This window comes from Puma concolor, chromosome D3, assembly GCF_028749965.1.
Source record: "Puma concolor isolate L17-30 chromosome D3, mPumCon1.1.hap2, whole genome shotgun sequence".
In the NCBI taxonomy this organism is placed as follows: Eukaryota; Metazoa; Chordata; class Mammalia; order Carnivora; family Felidae; genus Puma; species Puma concolor.
Window position 1 is genome coordinate 20,302,050 of NC_141678.1, and position 17,181 is coordinate 20,319,230.

At 39.9% G+C, this 17,181-nt stretch overlaps 1 long non-coding RNA gene and 2 pseudogenes across 2 annotated transcripts in view; 2 read left to right on the forward strand and 1 right to left on the reverse strand.

Moving 5' to 3' along the window:
* LOC147575369 (uncharacterized) overlaps nt 1-17,181 on the forward strand; it is a 473,279-nt gene that overhangs the window by 324,123 nt on the left and 131,975 nt on the right. The window lies entirely within an intron of this gene.
* Nucleotides 1-17,181, reverse strand: part of LOC147575371 (immunoglobulin lambda variable 5-52-like) — a 447,861-nt pseudogene that overhangs the window by 311,704 nt on the left and 118,976 nt on the right. The gene's annotated exons all lie outside the window — the stretch shown is intronic.
* LOC147575378 (zinc finger protein 280A-like) lies at nt 11,153-12,989 on the forward strand (annotated as a pseudogene).

The following is a 17,181-nucleotide window of genomic DNA, read 5'->3' on the forward strand; positions in this document are numbered from 1 at the left end:
CTTGCCATTGGCAGCAATGTGGATGGAACTAGAGGGTATTATGCTAAGCTAAATTAATCAGCCAGAGAAAGAAATATATGACTTCAGTCATATGAGGGCTTTAAGATACAAAACAGATGAATATAAGGGAAGGGAAGCAAAAATAATATAAAAACAGGGAGGGGGACAAAACAGAAGAGACTCTTAAATATGGAGAACAAACTGAGGGTTGCTGGAGGGGTGTGATTGGGGGGATGGGCTAAATGGGCAAGGGGCATTAAGGAGGACACTTGTTGGGATGAGCACTGGGTGTTCTATGTAGGGAATGAATCACTGGATTCTATTCCTGAAATCATTATTGCACTATATGCTAACTAACTTGGAGATAAACTAAAAAGAAAAAAAGATAAAAGAAAAGGAAAGAAAAGGAAAGGAAAGGAAAGGAAAGGAAAGGAAAGGAGAGGAAAGGAAAGTGGTTCTTAAGGCACATTCATTACCCCTGAATATATTGTTATAAACATGCTTTTATACCACTAATATCCCCCCACATGTTTTATTTCTAAATTAACAAAAATGTGTACAAGATAAAATATTTATTCAAATGCTGACTGAAGTGCATTCTCAATCACCAAAGAAAGAGTCACATCTGATTTCAGGATTTTGGTGGTTCTTTTAACTTGGAGATTTCCTCCTTGGCATGATTCATCTGTTGAAGTTTTTGCCTTAATCCACCTGGTAAAGGTAGCATTTTCCTAAAGCCTGCTTCTCTGCCAATCTTGCAGTGCTACGACTTTTAACTAATTCAACTTGCCCATTAGAGCACTTTGCTATGACAGGTTCTTGGGTTTTCTTCCTTGGGGGTGTCCATTAGAATTGGAGGCTCCCTCTATCTCCCCCTTTCTTGTGACTAAAGGAGCTGGATCTAACACATAATTTATCATCTATAAATGCCCTAGAAATTAACATCTCCCTGCTTTTTGGTAAGCAGGTGATACAAATCATCATTTATTAAATTTTTTAGCGTGTCTTGTTGGTGTGCATATTGATCCCTCTGTGCTCTACCCTTTCATTTAAGCTGGGAAAAACCATCCTCCTGTGATTTCTTCCTCCAGGGAAAAGGCATAATAAATGTGAGAGCAAAGGCAGCAGGAAGCCAAAGGCACTGCCACTGATTACAAAAGCCAAGTCTCTTGAGATAAAGCTCTTCCAGGGAGAGGGGAAGAGGAAAAAGCTTGTAAGAACAACGGGAGATCCATGACCCAGGCTCTCCAGGGAGATGGAGAAAGACAGCAGAGACAGACTACCCTGATTAGTGCCCTTTTGAACAGGGGTGTCTCCCTGGGCCATGCCACAGAGACCACTTTCTACATAGCTTTGGTTCACATGTAAGGAAGCCCTCCAGTCCTATGGACCTCATCTCCTGGGTACAAAGTTCATAGCTTGTCTGAGACACCCAGCCCTGGTGGTGGATAATCAAACTGACCATATATCTCCTTCACTATCACGATCTTGGGTCCCAGAGACAACGTTGTGGTCAAAAAGCTGCCTCCTTGGATCATGAGCTGGGCTTCTTTGGCCATGAGGCTAGTTATGGAAGGAAAGGTGAGATCAGGCAGTTTCCTGAGCCCAGCATGCTGCCCAGAAGTATCCTCATGTTAGCTGGTGACAGGCAGTCCCTGTGGGGACAGGCTTTGATGAAATCAAAACCAGACATTCCTTTCCCCGAATCCAGGGAATCCCTGTGCCCAGGGCTCATTTTGTGGAGGCTTCTGGAGGTGTAGAGAACTGAAGAAATAACATATTCCCTCTTTCTGGCCCTCTCTCTACTCACGTTCCTTTATTGGCTACAGGCCTAAATTCCCTCTGATAAGTTGGTCTTCTGTCAAGCCAGTCTGCAGGAGGCATCTTGTTTTTCTCTATGGAAACCACATTGGATAAGTAGTCACTTTGCTCAGCAGACCCTCCTAGTGTGCGCAGAGCAGGTTAAACTTAAGGTCTCTGCTTATTCATAGCTTAACATTTTAAGGTCTTTCTGTATGTCAGGTGACTAGATTTCAGCCAATTCTGCTAAATGGCTACAGTTTGTTTTTCTTTCTCTTCTTAGCTACAGTGGGTGGCCTAGAACACAGATATTTCCCCTCACATCCAGGATGGTATAAAAATGGAACTCTCCCTGTCCTCAAGGTTCTGTCCTTCCCCATCTAGGAGACAAAGAAAAGGATGTGGGGCCAGAAAGAGTTGAGTGGGAGTCCCTACCAGCAGTGGCATCCATGAAATAGTCCAAAGGAGGAGCAGGTTGCTTCCTGGAAAATCAGGGAAGACAAGCATTTGTTTATGAGCAGGAGTCTTTTGGTTGCTGAGCTCTCACCTGTATACCCCCTACATGTCCCTGAAGTGAGCCCTCTCCATTGGCTCCTGTTCTAGAGAGCGTGTTAGTTTGCTAGGACTGCCATTACAAAATACTGCAGGCTGGGTGGCTTCAACAACAGAAAATTATTTTCTCATAGTTCTGGAGGCTAAAGTCCAAGATGAAGGTGCTAGCAGGTTCTGCTTCTGTTGAGGCTTCTTCCCTTGGTTTCCAGATGGCCACATTCTTTTCTTTAATTTTTTTTAACTTTTTTTTTTATTTTTGACAGAGAGAAAGAGAGCATGCATGAGCGGGGGAGGGCAGAGAGAGAGGGAGACACAGAATCCAAAGCAGCTCCAGGTTCTGAGCTGTCAGCACAGAGAAGGACACGAGGCTCAAACTCACAAGACTTGAGATCATGACCTGAGCTGAAGTCGGATGCTTAACTGACCGAACCACACAGGTGCCCCTATTGAAATTTACAAAATAATTTCCTAGAAGTATGAGGCTCAAGTGTTATTTTTTTCTAGAGTGAATTATCATTTTAACGATTAATAATATAGAATTGATGAAACAATGTAAGTATATTACACATTTTTACAAGTAATTTAAAAATTTTATTTATTTATTTAGAGAAAGACAGAGACAGCATGAGTAGGGGAGGGGGAGAGAGAGAGGGAGAAGAGAGAGAATCCCACACAAGCTCTGCGCTGTCAGCAGAGAGCCCGACACAGGGCTTGACGAATTCACAAAACTGTGAGATCATGACCTAAGAGTCAGATGCTTAACTGACTGAGCCATCCAGGTGCCTCTATAGGTAATTTTTAGATGTAATAAAATCTTATTGGAAAAGTAGTTCTTATTTCTACTGTAAAAAGAGAGAGAGAAATCTCAATATGATTTAGTTACAAGCACTTAAATTTTATTACAGTCTGTCTGCAAAAGGAAAAGTTTCAAGCAAGCCAAATCAAAGATTCTCTCTTGTTAGGAACATTCTGAAGGAAAATAGAATAGTTAGTCATCACCATCATTAACACCAAACCTAAAAGGATAAGATTAAATGTCAGTTATTTCACTGGCAGTCATCTCAGGGGAAGGATGACTAATTTTCAAAAATAAAATTTGGCCCTATTAAGTTTATCAGGTAACTATCTAAGCACTTTGTCAGGAATGCTAACTCTTTCTTACAAGGAGGTTGCCAAGGACATCATGCAGGGGAGTGGGACAGTTTCTTTTACCCTGGACCAGGGTTTCTCAACCCAGGCACTATCACCATTTTAGGATGGATAATTCTTTGTCGAGAGGAGGTGGGGGGGGGGGGGGGCGGCATTCTGTGTATTGTAGGATGTTTGACAATATCCTTGATCTCTACCCACTAGATGCTAATAGTGAGAAATAAAATATATTGGCAATCAAAAAACATCTCCAGACATTGTCAAATGTCTGTTAGGGGTAAAATTGCCCCTTGCTGAGAATCACCACTTTAGAATGAGACAGGCTTTGGCATGGATTCTACTTTGAGTTTTTCTGGAGGGAAATGCTGAAAAATATATAATAAATAAGTCCATGAGAACGGAAATGGTTTTCTTATAGCAGCTTCACTTACTCCTTTGAATGTCTTCTGGGTTATTCGCCCCAAATCAAAAGGATTGTTATGTAGTCATTAGAGGTGGCATTCCTGTTCTTACCTCTATTTCAAATTGCCCCGTTGTTTGGTGACTGTGGAGGATTTTATGCCCTGGGTCATACATGCTAAAATGAATCTGAAAAAGTGAAGGGAAATCCTTTCTCCTGTCAGGTGGAAGGGGGAAGAGGAACTCCCCAAACCACTGGCGTTTTCTCAGGTGGAGGGCACACGGCTGGTGAAGATTTATAAAGGAACTCCCTTAAATTTTAATCTAATTGTCCAGCAGTGAGATTGGGCAGGTGAGTTCCTAAAGGTTCCCTGGGCAATTCTAATGTGTAACAGGATGAAAACAATTGGCTTAGACCTCATAGATTAAATGGCTTACAAAAGTGATAACCTAAATTATCACTTTTAAAAGTGGGGGATGGGAGGTGGGATTTGGGCTGATTCTGAGACTGAGCTATTACTAAAATCACTAGAGAGATCTCTGTGGAGAGTCTGGGACCCTGTTATTCCACATCATCCCACCTTACGTTGTACCACTGACCACGTTAGGAACTAGTGAATTTTTTTTTTTCAAAAATTTTTTTTTCAACGTTTATTTATTTTTTGGGACAGAGAGAGACAGAGCATGAATGGGGGAGGGGCAGAGAGAGAGGGAGACACAGAATCAGAAACAGGCTCCAGGCTCTGAGCCATCAGCCCAGAGCCTGACGCGGGGCTCGAACTCACGGACCGTGAGATCGTGACCTGGCTGAAGTTGGACGCTTAACCGACTGCGCCACCCAGGCGCCCCAGGAACTAGTGAATTATAAAATTAATATGTCTTGGGGCACCTGGCTCGTTCAGTTGGTGGAGCATGTGACTCTTGATCTTAGGGTTATGTTCAAGCCCCACGTTGGGTGTAGAGATTACTTAAAAAGAAAATCTTTTTAAAAATCAAAATTAAATTAAATTAACGTGTCTCCAAACTTAAAGTGCCTAACTGACAATTCGCAGGCCAAATAACCACACAGATGTACTTTATTTGGCTTCATCACACTTTACAACTTTAAAAATGACTTTCCGGGGCGCCTGGGTGGCGCAGTCGGTTAAGCGTCCGACTTCAGCCAGGTCACGATCTCGCGGTCCGTGAGTTCGAGCCCCGCGTCAGGCTCTGGGCTGATGGCTCAGAGCCTGGAGCCTGTTTCCGATTCTGTGTCTCCCTCTCTCTCTGCCCCTCCCCCGTTCATGCTCTGTCTCTCTCTGTCCCAAAAATAAATAAATGTTGAAAAAAAAAATTTAAAAATGACTTTCCAACACTTTAAAAATAAGGAAACAATATAAAAACTTTACGTTTCAATGCTGTGCTTAGCAAATAATTTGGCAACTACCAGCATTGCCACCAGGCAGAAATCATATGAAACTGAGTGCCATCTCATCCTTTTGAATGGCTGAATCGATTTCTAAATCCATCCTTGTACATTTATTAAACAGATATTCTTTTTTTTAATTTTTTTTAACGTTTATTTATTTTTGAGACAGAGAGAGACAGAGCATGAGCGGGGGAGGGTCAGAGAGAGGGAGACACAGAATCTGAAACAGGCTCCAGGCTCCGAGCTGTCAGCACAGAGCCAGATGTGAGACTTGAACTCATCAGCTGTAAGATCATGACCAGAGCCGAAGTCGGGTGCTTAACCAACTGAGCCATCCAGGCACCCCCAAGAAAGATATTTTTAAAGTCATGTCAGGTTATGGCACTTTAGAACATTTTAATTAGCAAACCGGATTTCTGTTCTAATTCTGTGACTTGGATACACTGGAGGGAGTGGGAATACAAAGGTTTTTTGCCTGTCAGGGGGGCTTGAAGCCCTCCCTTTCCCCAAGAATCCATATGCAAAGAGGGCTGTGGGAAAGCCTGAGACTCTATTTAGAAGGTGCTGAGGAAAAGGCATGTGAAGGGGGGAGGGGAGAATGTGAGAGGTAGCCAGAGCAAACTGGTTTATGACCTTTGACCCTTGGAAACATTCAGAAAAGTGTTGGCTGATATGTAGCAAAAGCTTTTGGGATTAAAGTGTGGCCCCCTGGGAATACCCCTGGGAGCTGAGTCTTCCAGTTCAGACTACCCTGCCGATTGGGGAGTGAAACCAGCCCACTTTGCTACCTGGGGACACAGGAAGAGAAGGTTTTTGTTCTCTTTGGCTGGAAAACTGTGACCTGTGAGGACGTCCCAGCACTTGGAAGAATATGTGTGCCCTTTTAGTTGCCTTAACCTCAGCTTGAGCTTTGTTGGAATAGCTCAATGGACCCCCTCCCCTTGACCCTGCTGATCCCCAATAGCTCAAGACCCAGCTAAACTGGAGATAAGGTGGTGGGGTTCTGGACAGCAGAGAGAGGACGGGCATTTCCACCACAGGCCCCCAACCAGGCCTGCAGCCCCTGGGCCTGGCCCTGAAGCCCCACCCACATTCTTTCCTTGGTGGGGCAGATTTGAAAGGAAAGTTTTGGCAATCACTCGGGACAACAGCTGAAAATCCAACCAGGGTAAACTTGTTGGGAAAACTGATAGAAGCCCCATCTGGATATTATAAATAGGATTATAATGGTCTTATAAAGGGGGTGGGATCTTCTGGTCAGACCTCACTTCAAAAGCCATTTAGACAGCAAGGTAAGCACTCGACTGACACAGGACATGGTGCAGCTGAACTGGAGAGAAATTTCTCTGGACTCAAAAACAAGGACGCTGCAGCTTCTCCCTCCCTTGCTGACCAGGGTGGGAAATATTGAGGCCCACTGAATCATCTGAAACACTCCAGGGGTTGATGGGCTGATAAGTTTGATATCTTCCATTTTGCTTCTCTTAAACCATGGGTGGACAAAATTTTCTGAAAAAAAAAAAGTAAATATTTTAGGTATTAGACGACTCGCATTTTCTTTTGCAGGGCTTGACTCTGCCATAGTATCGTCAAAGCAGCCACCAACAATAGCCTTAAACCAGTGATCACTGATGTGTCCCAATAAAACTTTGTTTGTAAAGAAACTCATCGATAGTAATACCATAATAGTAGGAGACTTCAACACCCCACTCACAGCAATGGACAGATCATCTAATCAAAAAATCAACAAGGAAATAATGACTTTGAATGACACACTGGACCAGATGGACTTTAACAGATATATTCAGAACATTTCATCCTAAAGCAGAAGAATATATATTCTTCTCCAGTACACATGGAACGTTCTCCAGAATAGACCATATACTGGGACACAAATCAGCCCTAAGTAAGTACAAAAAGATCAAGATCATACCGTGCATATTTTCAGACCACAACGCTATGAAACTCGAAATCAACCACAAGAAAAAAACTGGGAAGGTAACAAATACTTGGAGACTGAAGAACATCCTACTAAAGAATGAATGGGCTAACCAAGAAGTTAAAGAGGAAATTAAAAAGGATATGGAAGTCAATGAAAATGATAACACCACAACCCAAAACCTCTGGGATGCAGCAAAGGTGGTTATAAGAGGAAAGTATATAGCAATCCAGGCCTTCCTAAAGAAGGAAGAAAGATCTCAGATATACAACCTAACCTTATGCCTTAAGGAACTGGAAAAAGAATAGCAAATAAAACCCAAAACCAGCAGAAGACAGGAAATAACAAAGATTAGAGCAGGAATTAATGCTATCGAACCAAAAAAAACCAAAAAAACAAAAAAACAAAAAAACTCAAAAACAGTAGAACACATCAATGAAACCAGAAGCTGGTTCTTTGAAAGAATTCACAAAATTGATAAACCATTAGCCAGTTTGATCAAAAAGAAAAAGGAAAGGACCCAAACAAGAAAAATCAAGAATGAAAGAGGAGAGATCACAACCAACACCGCAGAAATAAAAACAATAATAAGAGAATATTATGAGCAATTATATGCCAATAAAATGGGTAATCTAGAAGAAATGGACAACTTCCTAGAAACATATACACTACCAAAACTGAAACAGGAAGAAATAGAAAATTTGAACAGACCCATAACCGGTAAGGAAATCAAATTAGTAATCAAAAATCTGCCAAAAAATAAGAGTCTAGGGCCAGATGGCTTTCCAGGGGAATTCTACCAAACATTTAAGGAAGAGTTAACACCTATTCTCTTGAAACTGTTCCAAAACATAGAAATGGAAGGAAAACTTGCAAACTCTATGAGGCCAGCATTACCTTGATTCCAAAACCAGACAGAGACCCCACTAAAAAGGAGAACTATAGACCAATTTCCCTGATGAACATGGATGCAAAAATCCTCAACAAGATATTAGCCAACTGGATCCAACAATACATTAAAAAAATTATTCGCCAGGACCAAGCGGGATTTATACCTGGGATGCAGGGCTGGTTCAATATCCGCAAAAAAATTAACTCATCACATCAATAAAAAGAAGGACAAGAACCATATGATCCTCTCAATAGATGCAGAGAAAGCATTTGACAAATTACAGCATCCTTTCTGGATAAAAACCCTCAAGAAAGTAGGGATAGAAGGATCATACCTCAAGATCATAAAAGCCATATAAGAACAACCCAATGTTGAGGCATCCGGTGGCTCAGTCGGTTGAGCATCTGACTTTGGCTCAGGTCATGACCTCACAGTTTGTGGGTTCGAGCCCCGCATCGGGCTCTGTGCTGACCGCTTGCTCAGAGCCTAGAGCCTGATTCAGATTCTGTCTCCTGTCTCCTTCTCTCTCTGTCCCTCCCCCACTCACGCTTTCTCACTCTGTTTCTCAAAAATAAATAAACGTAAAAGAAATTTTTTTTAAATTAAAACAAAAAAAGAACGACCCAATGCTAATATCATCCTCAGTGGGGAAAAACTGAGAGCTTTCCCCCGAGGTCAGGAACAAGACAGGGATGTCCACTCTTGCCACTGTTACTCGACATAGTATTGGAAGTCTTAGCCTCAGCAATCAGACAACACAAAGAAACAAAAGGCATCCAAATCGCCCAGGAAGAGATCAAATTTCACTCTTCGCAAAGGACATGATACTCTATATGGAAAACCCAAAAGATTCCACCAAAAAACTGCTAGAACTGATTCATGAATTCAGCAAAGTTGCAGGATATAAAATCAATGCATAGAAATCGGTTGCATTCCTATACACCAACAATGAAGTGACAAAAAGAGAAATCAAGGAATCGATCCCATTTACAGTTGCACCAAAACCCATAAAATACGTACAGATAAATCAACCAAAGAGGTGAAAAATCTATACACTGAAAACTATAGAAAGTTTATGAAAGAAATTGAAGAAGACACAAAAAAATGGAAAAAGATTCCACGCTCCTGGATAGGAAGAACAAATATTGTTAAAATGTCAATACTACCCAAAGCAATCTACATATTCAATGCAATCCCTATCAAAGTAACACCAGAATTCTTCACAGAGCTAGAACAAATAATCCTAAAATTTGTATGGAAGTAGAAAAGACCCCGAATAGCCAAAGCAATCTGGAAAAAGAAAACCAAAGCAGGAGGCATCACAATCCCAGACTTCAAGCTACACTACAAAGCTGTAATCATCAAGACAGTATGGTACTGGCACAAGAACAGACACTCAGATGAATGGAACAGAAGAGAGAACCCAGAAATGGACCCACAAATGTATGACCAACTAATCTTTGACAAAGCAGGAAAGAATATCCAATGGAATAATGACAGTCTCTTCAGCAATTGGTGCTGGGAAAACTGGACAGCGATATGCAGAAGAATGAACCTGGACCACTTTCTTACAGCATACACAAAAATAAACTCAAAATGGATGAAAGACTTCAATGTAAGACAGGAAGCCATCAAAGTCCTAGAGGAGAAAGCAGGCAAAAACCTCTTTGATCTTGGCCGCAGCAACTTCTTACTCAACACGTCTCCAGAGGCAAGGGAAACAAAGCAAAACTGAACTATTGGGACCTCATCAAAACAAAAAGCTTCTGCACAGCAAAGGAAACAATCAGCAAAACTAAAAGGCAACAGACAGAATGGGAAAAGATATTTGCAAATGACATATCAGATAAAGGGTTAGTATACAAAATCTATAAAGAACTTACCAAACTCAACACCCAAAAAACAAATAATCTAGTGAGGGAATGGGCAAAAGACATGAATAGACGCTTCTCCAAAAAAGACATCCAGATGGCCAACCGACACATGAAAAAATGCTCAACGTCACTCATCATCAGGGAAAAACAAATCAAAACCACAATGAGATACCACCTCACACTTGTCAGAATGGCTAACATTAACAACTCAGGCAACAACAGATGTTGGCGAGGATGCAGAGAAAGAGGATCTCTTTTGCATTGTTGGTGGGAATGCAAGCTGGTGCAGCCACTCTGGAAAACAGTATGGAGGTTCCTCAAAAAATTAGAAATAGAACTACACTACGACCCAGCAATTGCACTACTAGGCATTGATCCAAGGGATACAGGTGTGCTGTCTCGAAGGGACACATGCACCCTAATGTTTATAGCAGCACTATCAACAATAGCCAAAGTATGGAAAGAGCCCAAATGTCCATCAATGGATGAATGGATAAAGAAGATGTGGTATACATATACAATGGAGTATTACTTGGCAATCAAAAAGAATGAAATCTTGCCATTTTCAACCACATGGATGGAACTGGAGGGTATTATGCTAAGTGAAATTAGTCAGTCAGAGAAAGACAAAAATCATATGACTTCACTCATAGGAGGACTTTAAGAGACAAAACAGATGAACATAAGGGAAGGGAAACAAAAATAATATAAAAACAGGGAGGGGGACAAAACAGAAGAGACTCTTAAATTTGGAGAACAATCAGAAGGTTACTGGAGGGGTTGTGAGAGGGGGGATGGGCTAAATGGGTAAGGGGCACTAAGGAATCTACTACTGAAATCATCGTTGCACTGTATGCTAATTTGTATGTACATTTTAAAAAATAAAAAAAATAAATAAACCACTTTATTTGTGGACACTGAAATTTAAATGCCAGAATTTTCACGTCACAAAATATTCTTTTGGGTTTTTCCAACCCGAATTAAAACAAAATGTAATATATACATAATAACCATTATTAGTTATTATTAGTATTAGTAGTATTAGTATAAATACTAAGAACATGCGGTTGTACTTAGCTGGTAATTTACAAAAAGAATGCACTAGAAGTTGAAGGGGCCTCTTCAAGCAAAAAACAGTGATGAAATGGCAAATCTTTTCTTGTTGTGTGAGGAAAACCAAGTGCCAGAACCAGCAGAGCAGAACGGGAGAATCCAAACACAGGAATCGGGAAAATGAACATGCTGAGCTGATGATCTTAGTAGGAGCGGAACATGGAAATGAAGATGCAGAAATTCTCTTCATCAGAGTGGTGTCAAATTCAAAACCAGTCATTCCAAACATTTTGAAGAGAGTGACTCCGGAATGATACTCAGAACAAAGGAAGGCCACTTGAGTCAAGATCCTGCTCATGCATTGCAGCCTGCAAACCATGTGACCCATGCAACACTCAAGTGGCCACCTCAATCTGAACGGAGGGCAACAGATAGTTCTATTATTTAAAAGAAATGTTTTCAATGTTTATTTTTGAGAGAGAGAGCAGGGGAGGGACAGAGAGGGGGGCACAGAGGATCAAAAGTGGGCTCTTTGTTGACAGCAGAGTGCAGAGTGCCCTAAGCAGGGCTCAAACTCAGGAACCCTGAGATCATGACCTGAACCAAAATCAAGAGTCAGATGCTTAACCAAGTGAGCCACTCAGGTGCCCCAGATAGTCTTATTATTTGGAGACTTTATCTAAACCAGATTGTAAAAGGAACTCATCACAAGTCATGTCTTACAGTCCCTCAGATTTTCTGTCTTCATATCTCAGTGTCTACTTGGAGCTATACTTTCTGTAGGAGGCAAGGTGAAAGTCCTTGAAGTTCAAAGCAACTTCCTGCTTCCAATGTAAACAGTGGAAATTCCAAAAGACCTAAATTCAGTGATGGAATCCCAGGAGGACATTCCTCAGCTGTGGCCCCTTTAGATTTCTCTCCTACAGTGAACACAACCTCAAAATCTGTCCCATTCTCATCAAGCCATGTTTAGAATGGAACATTATTTTCTTGGGCTTATGCAAATGACAGGGTTCATTTCAATCTATGGATCTAGACACAAAAAATAGCTTGGAAAGGCTGGAAAAAAACAGACTTTTCAAGTCCAACAAGTCAAAACCAGACTATTGATCCCAAGAAGGAAAATCTGATTATGTTATTTTGTGACTTTAACTATGGGCACCATAAAGGAGACAGGCAGCCAGAACAGAAGACTCACAGAACCTTTAAATGCCTCAGCTGCTTGAAAGTTCTAAAGAATGTCAAGTTTATGAGCTATTTGAGGAACAATTTGGAACTTGAGAAGCAGAGGGGTGACAGCTGGGAAATCCACACCACCTGCTAGCACCGTCACCCGCAATTTCTCACTCCTTCCAGCTGCAATGTCACATTGAAAGTATACACACAATCCAGGAGCCCTCCACTTTCTGTAAAATTTGTGAATTGTCATTCAAAACAGATCAGATTCTCTTACAGCACAAGGAGGACAATCATAAGCCTGGCGAAATGCCCTGTGTATGCCAGGTTTGCAATTACAGATCATCAGCCTTTGCCGATGTGGGAACATTTCAGAAAGTGCCATGGAAACACTAAGAATTTGCTTTGTCCACTCTGTCTCAACATTTTCAGAGCTGTCATACTTCATGTGAATCATTGTTGAAGGCATTGGAACAAGAATCTTTTCAGTGTTCCAAACGCTGGCTTCGGTTTTTTACTTCAAAGGAGAAAACAGCATCAATTCAAGAATCATCAGAAGCTTTTCTCTTCATCAGAAGAGAAGGTTTGCCTCCTGAAACAGAGGTTATGATTCAAACTCAAGTTCAAACAGGATCAAGAAGTGCAGCGTCCATTATTGTGAGCAACACTAACCCCTGGCTGTCACCCATAAAATCTAAAAAGAGGATTGACACGAACTCTAGGTATTCCAGACGTAACCACAGATAGCGTTATAGCTAAAATTATGTTCTACCCACCTCCAAGAATTCTGAAAGGCAGAATTGAGACGAGGCCATCTGTATATCATGGCTGTGGATGATGGTGATCAGCAATAGTCAGGTTTTACAGTGACAATTCTTTAGCTCTGTACTGTCAAGAAGCTCAGAAGGCTTCTTTATGCTCCTTCCCAGTAAACCTCTCCCTGCAAAGTAAACATTATTCTGATCTCTAACACCATAGAGTCTTTTTTTAAGCTTTGAGTAAATGGGATCACAATATTTTTGTCTTTGTCTTCCTTTAAGTAAGTGGGACGCATTCTTGCTGTATGCAGCCATAGCACATTCTTTTTCATTGCTGGGTAGAATCCCATTGAATGAATATGGTAGAGTTTTACGCATCCATTTTATTCCCGATGAACTTTGAGGCTGATTGTTTTGCTATTTGGAATAAAACTGCTATGAGCTTGTTCATGTTTCTTGGTAGGCTTATGTAGTCATTTGTCTGGAATGTACGTATACTTATGAGAAGTGCCGGAACTACTTTGATTTAGCTTTTAAGTGCAGATTCTGCCAAATACTGTTTCAAGAATGATTGAAATAATTTACATTTCCACCAACAATATTGAGAATTCTACAGATACAGTACTTAGTACTGTCAATCCTTTCCATTAGTGCCATTCTCTTGGAGTTGTAATGGTACCACATTATTGTTTTTATCTACATCTCCCTAATGAGTAATGATCTGGAGAATATTTTTTTTCATATGATTATTGGCCACTTGAATACCATCCTCTTCTATTAAGTGTCTATTCAAGTCTTGCCCCCTCTTTTTTCTTTCTTTCTTTCTTCCTTTCTTTCTTTCTTTCTTTCTTTCTTTCTTTCTTTCTTTCTTTTTAAACTAGACTGTCAATTGGGAAGGGCGTGACGGAACTGCAGGGGTGCTGGAAATGTCCCATATTTTGACCTGGATGGTGACTTCATGGGTGTATGTATGTACATTTGGGTTGGTGCTTCATGTTGCATCATACTTAAGAAATTATTGCCCACCTAGGACATAAATATATTCTTCCTATTTTCTTTTTGGAGCTTTACTGTCTAGCCTTTAGGTCTATGATTCATCTGAAATTTATTTATTTTTGTCTATGGTGTGATAAGTCAGGGTATCCAGGTTTATTTTTTCATATGCTTATTCAAATCAGCACTAAGAAGATCACTCTCTTCTCACTGTATTGCAGAGGAACCTTTGTGTAAATCTGGCAGGTGACTGTATATATATTTCTGGACTCCATTCTATCCCATTTCTTTGCTTCTCTAATCTTGTGGTAATGCCATACTGTTTCAAATACTGTAATTCTGCTTAAGTTTATGTGATAGTTAATTTTATGTGTCAACTTGACTCGGCTAAGGGATGCTTAGATAGCTAGTAAGACATTATTTCTGGGTGTGTCTGTGAGGGTTTTTGGAAGAGATTAGCATTTGAATCAGCAGACTGAGACCAATCCATTGAGACCCCTAAGAGAACACAAATGAAGGAAGAGAAATCTCCCCCTCTTTTTTCTTGAGATGGGACATCCATATCTCCTGCCTTTGGACAACAGAGCTTCTAGTTCTTGGGCCTTCAGACTGACTGATTTATGCCAGTAGCTTTCCTGGGTCTGTGGCTTGCCGATAGCATATGATGGGTCTTTGTCTCCATAATTGCAGAAAACCCATCTCTCTCTCTCTTTTTTTATCCTATTGGTTCTATCTTTCTGGAGAACCCTGACTAAGACAGATATCTGGGAGTTTAAATTCTCCAGTGTTGGTGTTCAAAGTTGTCTTGGCTATTCAGGTGCTTTGTTGAACTGAAGTGATTATAGTGGAAATCCTTGTCTTGTTCTCAGACTCATATACAATAGTTCATCATTAGTCATGGTGTTAGCTGTAGGGATTTTTGTAGCTACCCACTGACTTTGGGGGAATTGAGCTAGAAAGCTATAACAGAAAAATAACTGAGGAAAAAAACCAAAATTCAGAAATTAAGCAATATAATTGAAAATAAGACTGGGACTAGGGTGTAGGAAGGCAGGAGACAAAAGTGCAAAATACCATTCCTACACTTTCACAAATCTCTTGAATGCTGTACTCTATGCTCATTCTAGTCTTGGTTCTGCTTCTAAATAACTCAGAGCTCCTATGAGAAAATGATGTGGGAAAGGAAAATATTTGCAAGTGAATTGTATTGAAGCAGCAAAATTTGTAAGATAAAGCTAAAGTGGTTGTTAGAAGAGATTCATATTTAAGCTGCATATATTTGAAAAGAAGAAGGGTTGGGGTGGGCAAAATGGGTGAAGTGGACCCAAAGGTTCAAACTTCCAATTATAAAATAAGTCATGGGGAGGTAATAATACACAGCATGGTGACTATAGTTAAATACTGTATTGCACATTTAAAAGTTCCTAAGAGAGTAAATCTTAAAAATTCTCATCACAAGAAAAAAATTTGTAGCTTTGTTTGGTAATGGATAGATGTTCATTGGACTTATTGTTGTTATCATTTCACAATATATACAAATATTGAATCAGGACATTGACGCATGAAAGTAATGAAATGTTATATATCATTGCACTTCAAATGGAAGAGAGGAAGGAGAAGAAGGAGGAGCAGAAGAATTGGAAAACTAATGATCTAAGTCAGTGCTGTTGACAGAAGTTTCTGCAGTGATAGAAATGTTCTGTATCTGCTCTAATATGCCACATGTGTCTACTGAGCCATTGAAATGTAGCTAGTATGACTGAGGTACTAAAGTTTTTATTTTATTTAATTTTGATTAATTTAAAATTAAATTTAAAGGTAGGAAAAACAAATATTCCTTACAAATGAATTCCATATTATTTCTGTACTCTCAATAATTTGTGTATCTCATAGATTCTCTCCTTTCAATGAGACTACATGTCCTTTCCTGAGGGTAGGCTGGGTTTAGTGGCTTGCTTCCAAAGAGTAGGATATGGAAAGGAGAAAAAAGTAACTTTGCAGTGGAGAAATCAGTGGTAAGTCATAGGGATAGGATGTATCCCTGATGGAAGTGGTAAGGACACATCACCTCTGTGGTATAATTCTAAAAACCTATATCCCCAGCGCAACCAGGAGGAAAATACCAGACCCAAATTGAGAGACATTCTGCAAAATCTCTGACCCTTTAAGGACTCCTTACAATTGTCAGGATCATGAAAAACAAGGAAAGTTTAAGAAACTGTCAGAGACCTGAGTAGGCTAAGGAGAAACTATGACAACGTAGTGCAGTATCCTGTACGGGAATCCGGCACAGAAAAAGGACATTGGAAAAACCAGTGAAATGTGAATAAAGCCTGGACCATAGTTAATAGTAACTTACTGAAAGATATTGAAGTAATTTTGAGGCCTAAAGGAAGTCATTTCCCAAATACACATTTTAGACATCAAAATATTTTCTCTTTATCTACATCCTCTTCATTTTGACTATGGTATACTTCACTGAATAGAAATCCTCAAATGCAAAGATCAATGATATTTAGACTGTGTTATCTGACCATAATGCAACAAGATGAGAAATTCATAAAAGAACAGCTTTTTAAAATCCCACAGATTTGGAAAACAAATACCATATTACTATATAACTCTTGCGTTAAAAAGAGAATCACTAGGGAAATTAAGACATATGTGGAATTGAATGATAATGAACATATTATGAAGCAAAAATTGTAGGACACAGTTAAATTGGTACTTAAGTAAAATAAAGTAAATTTATGGCATTATATACAAGAGAAACAAATGAGAATTTACAAATAAACATCCCAGACATTTATCTCAAAAGATTGTAAAGAGTATAACATTGTATGGTGACAGATGCTAACTACACTTAGCATGGTGAGCACTGCATTATGTATAGAATTGGAAAATCATTACACTGTACACCTGAAACTAATATAATATTGTATGTCAACTACAATACAATTTAAAAATTTTTTTAAATATCGTAAGAGGAACAACAGAACCTATAGAGATACTAAGAAAGAAAACAATGAGTGGATAATATAAATGAGCTAGAGATGAATATAACATTGTTGATTAGCAAAACCAAAAGCTGTCTTTCTTTTTCCTTTCAAAAGATTACTAAACTAGACAGGCTTTCTGGCAGAAATGGGCAATTAAAAAAATTCTATAAAGGGCTAGATAGCAAATAT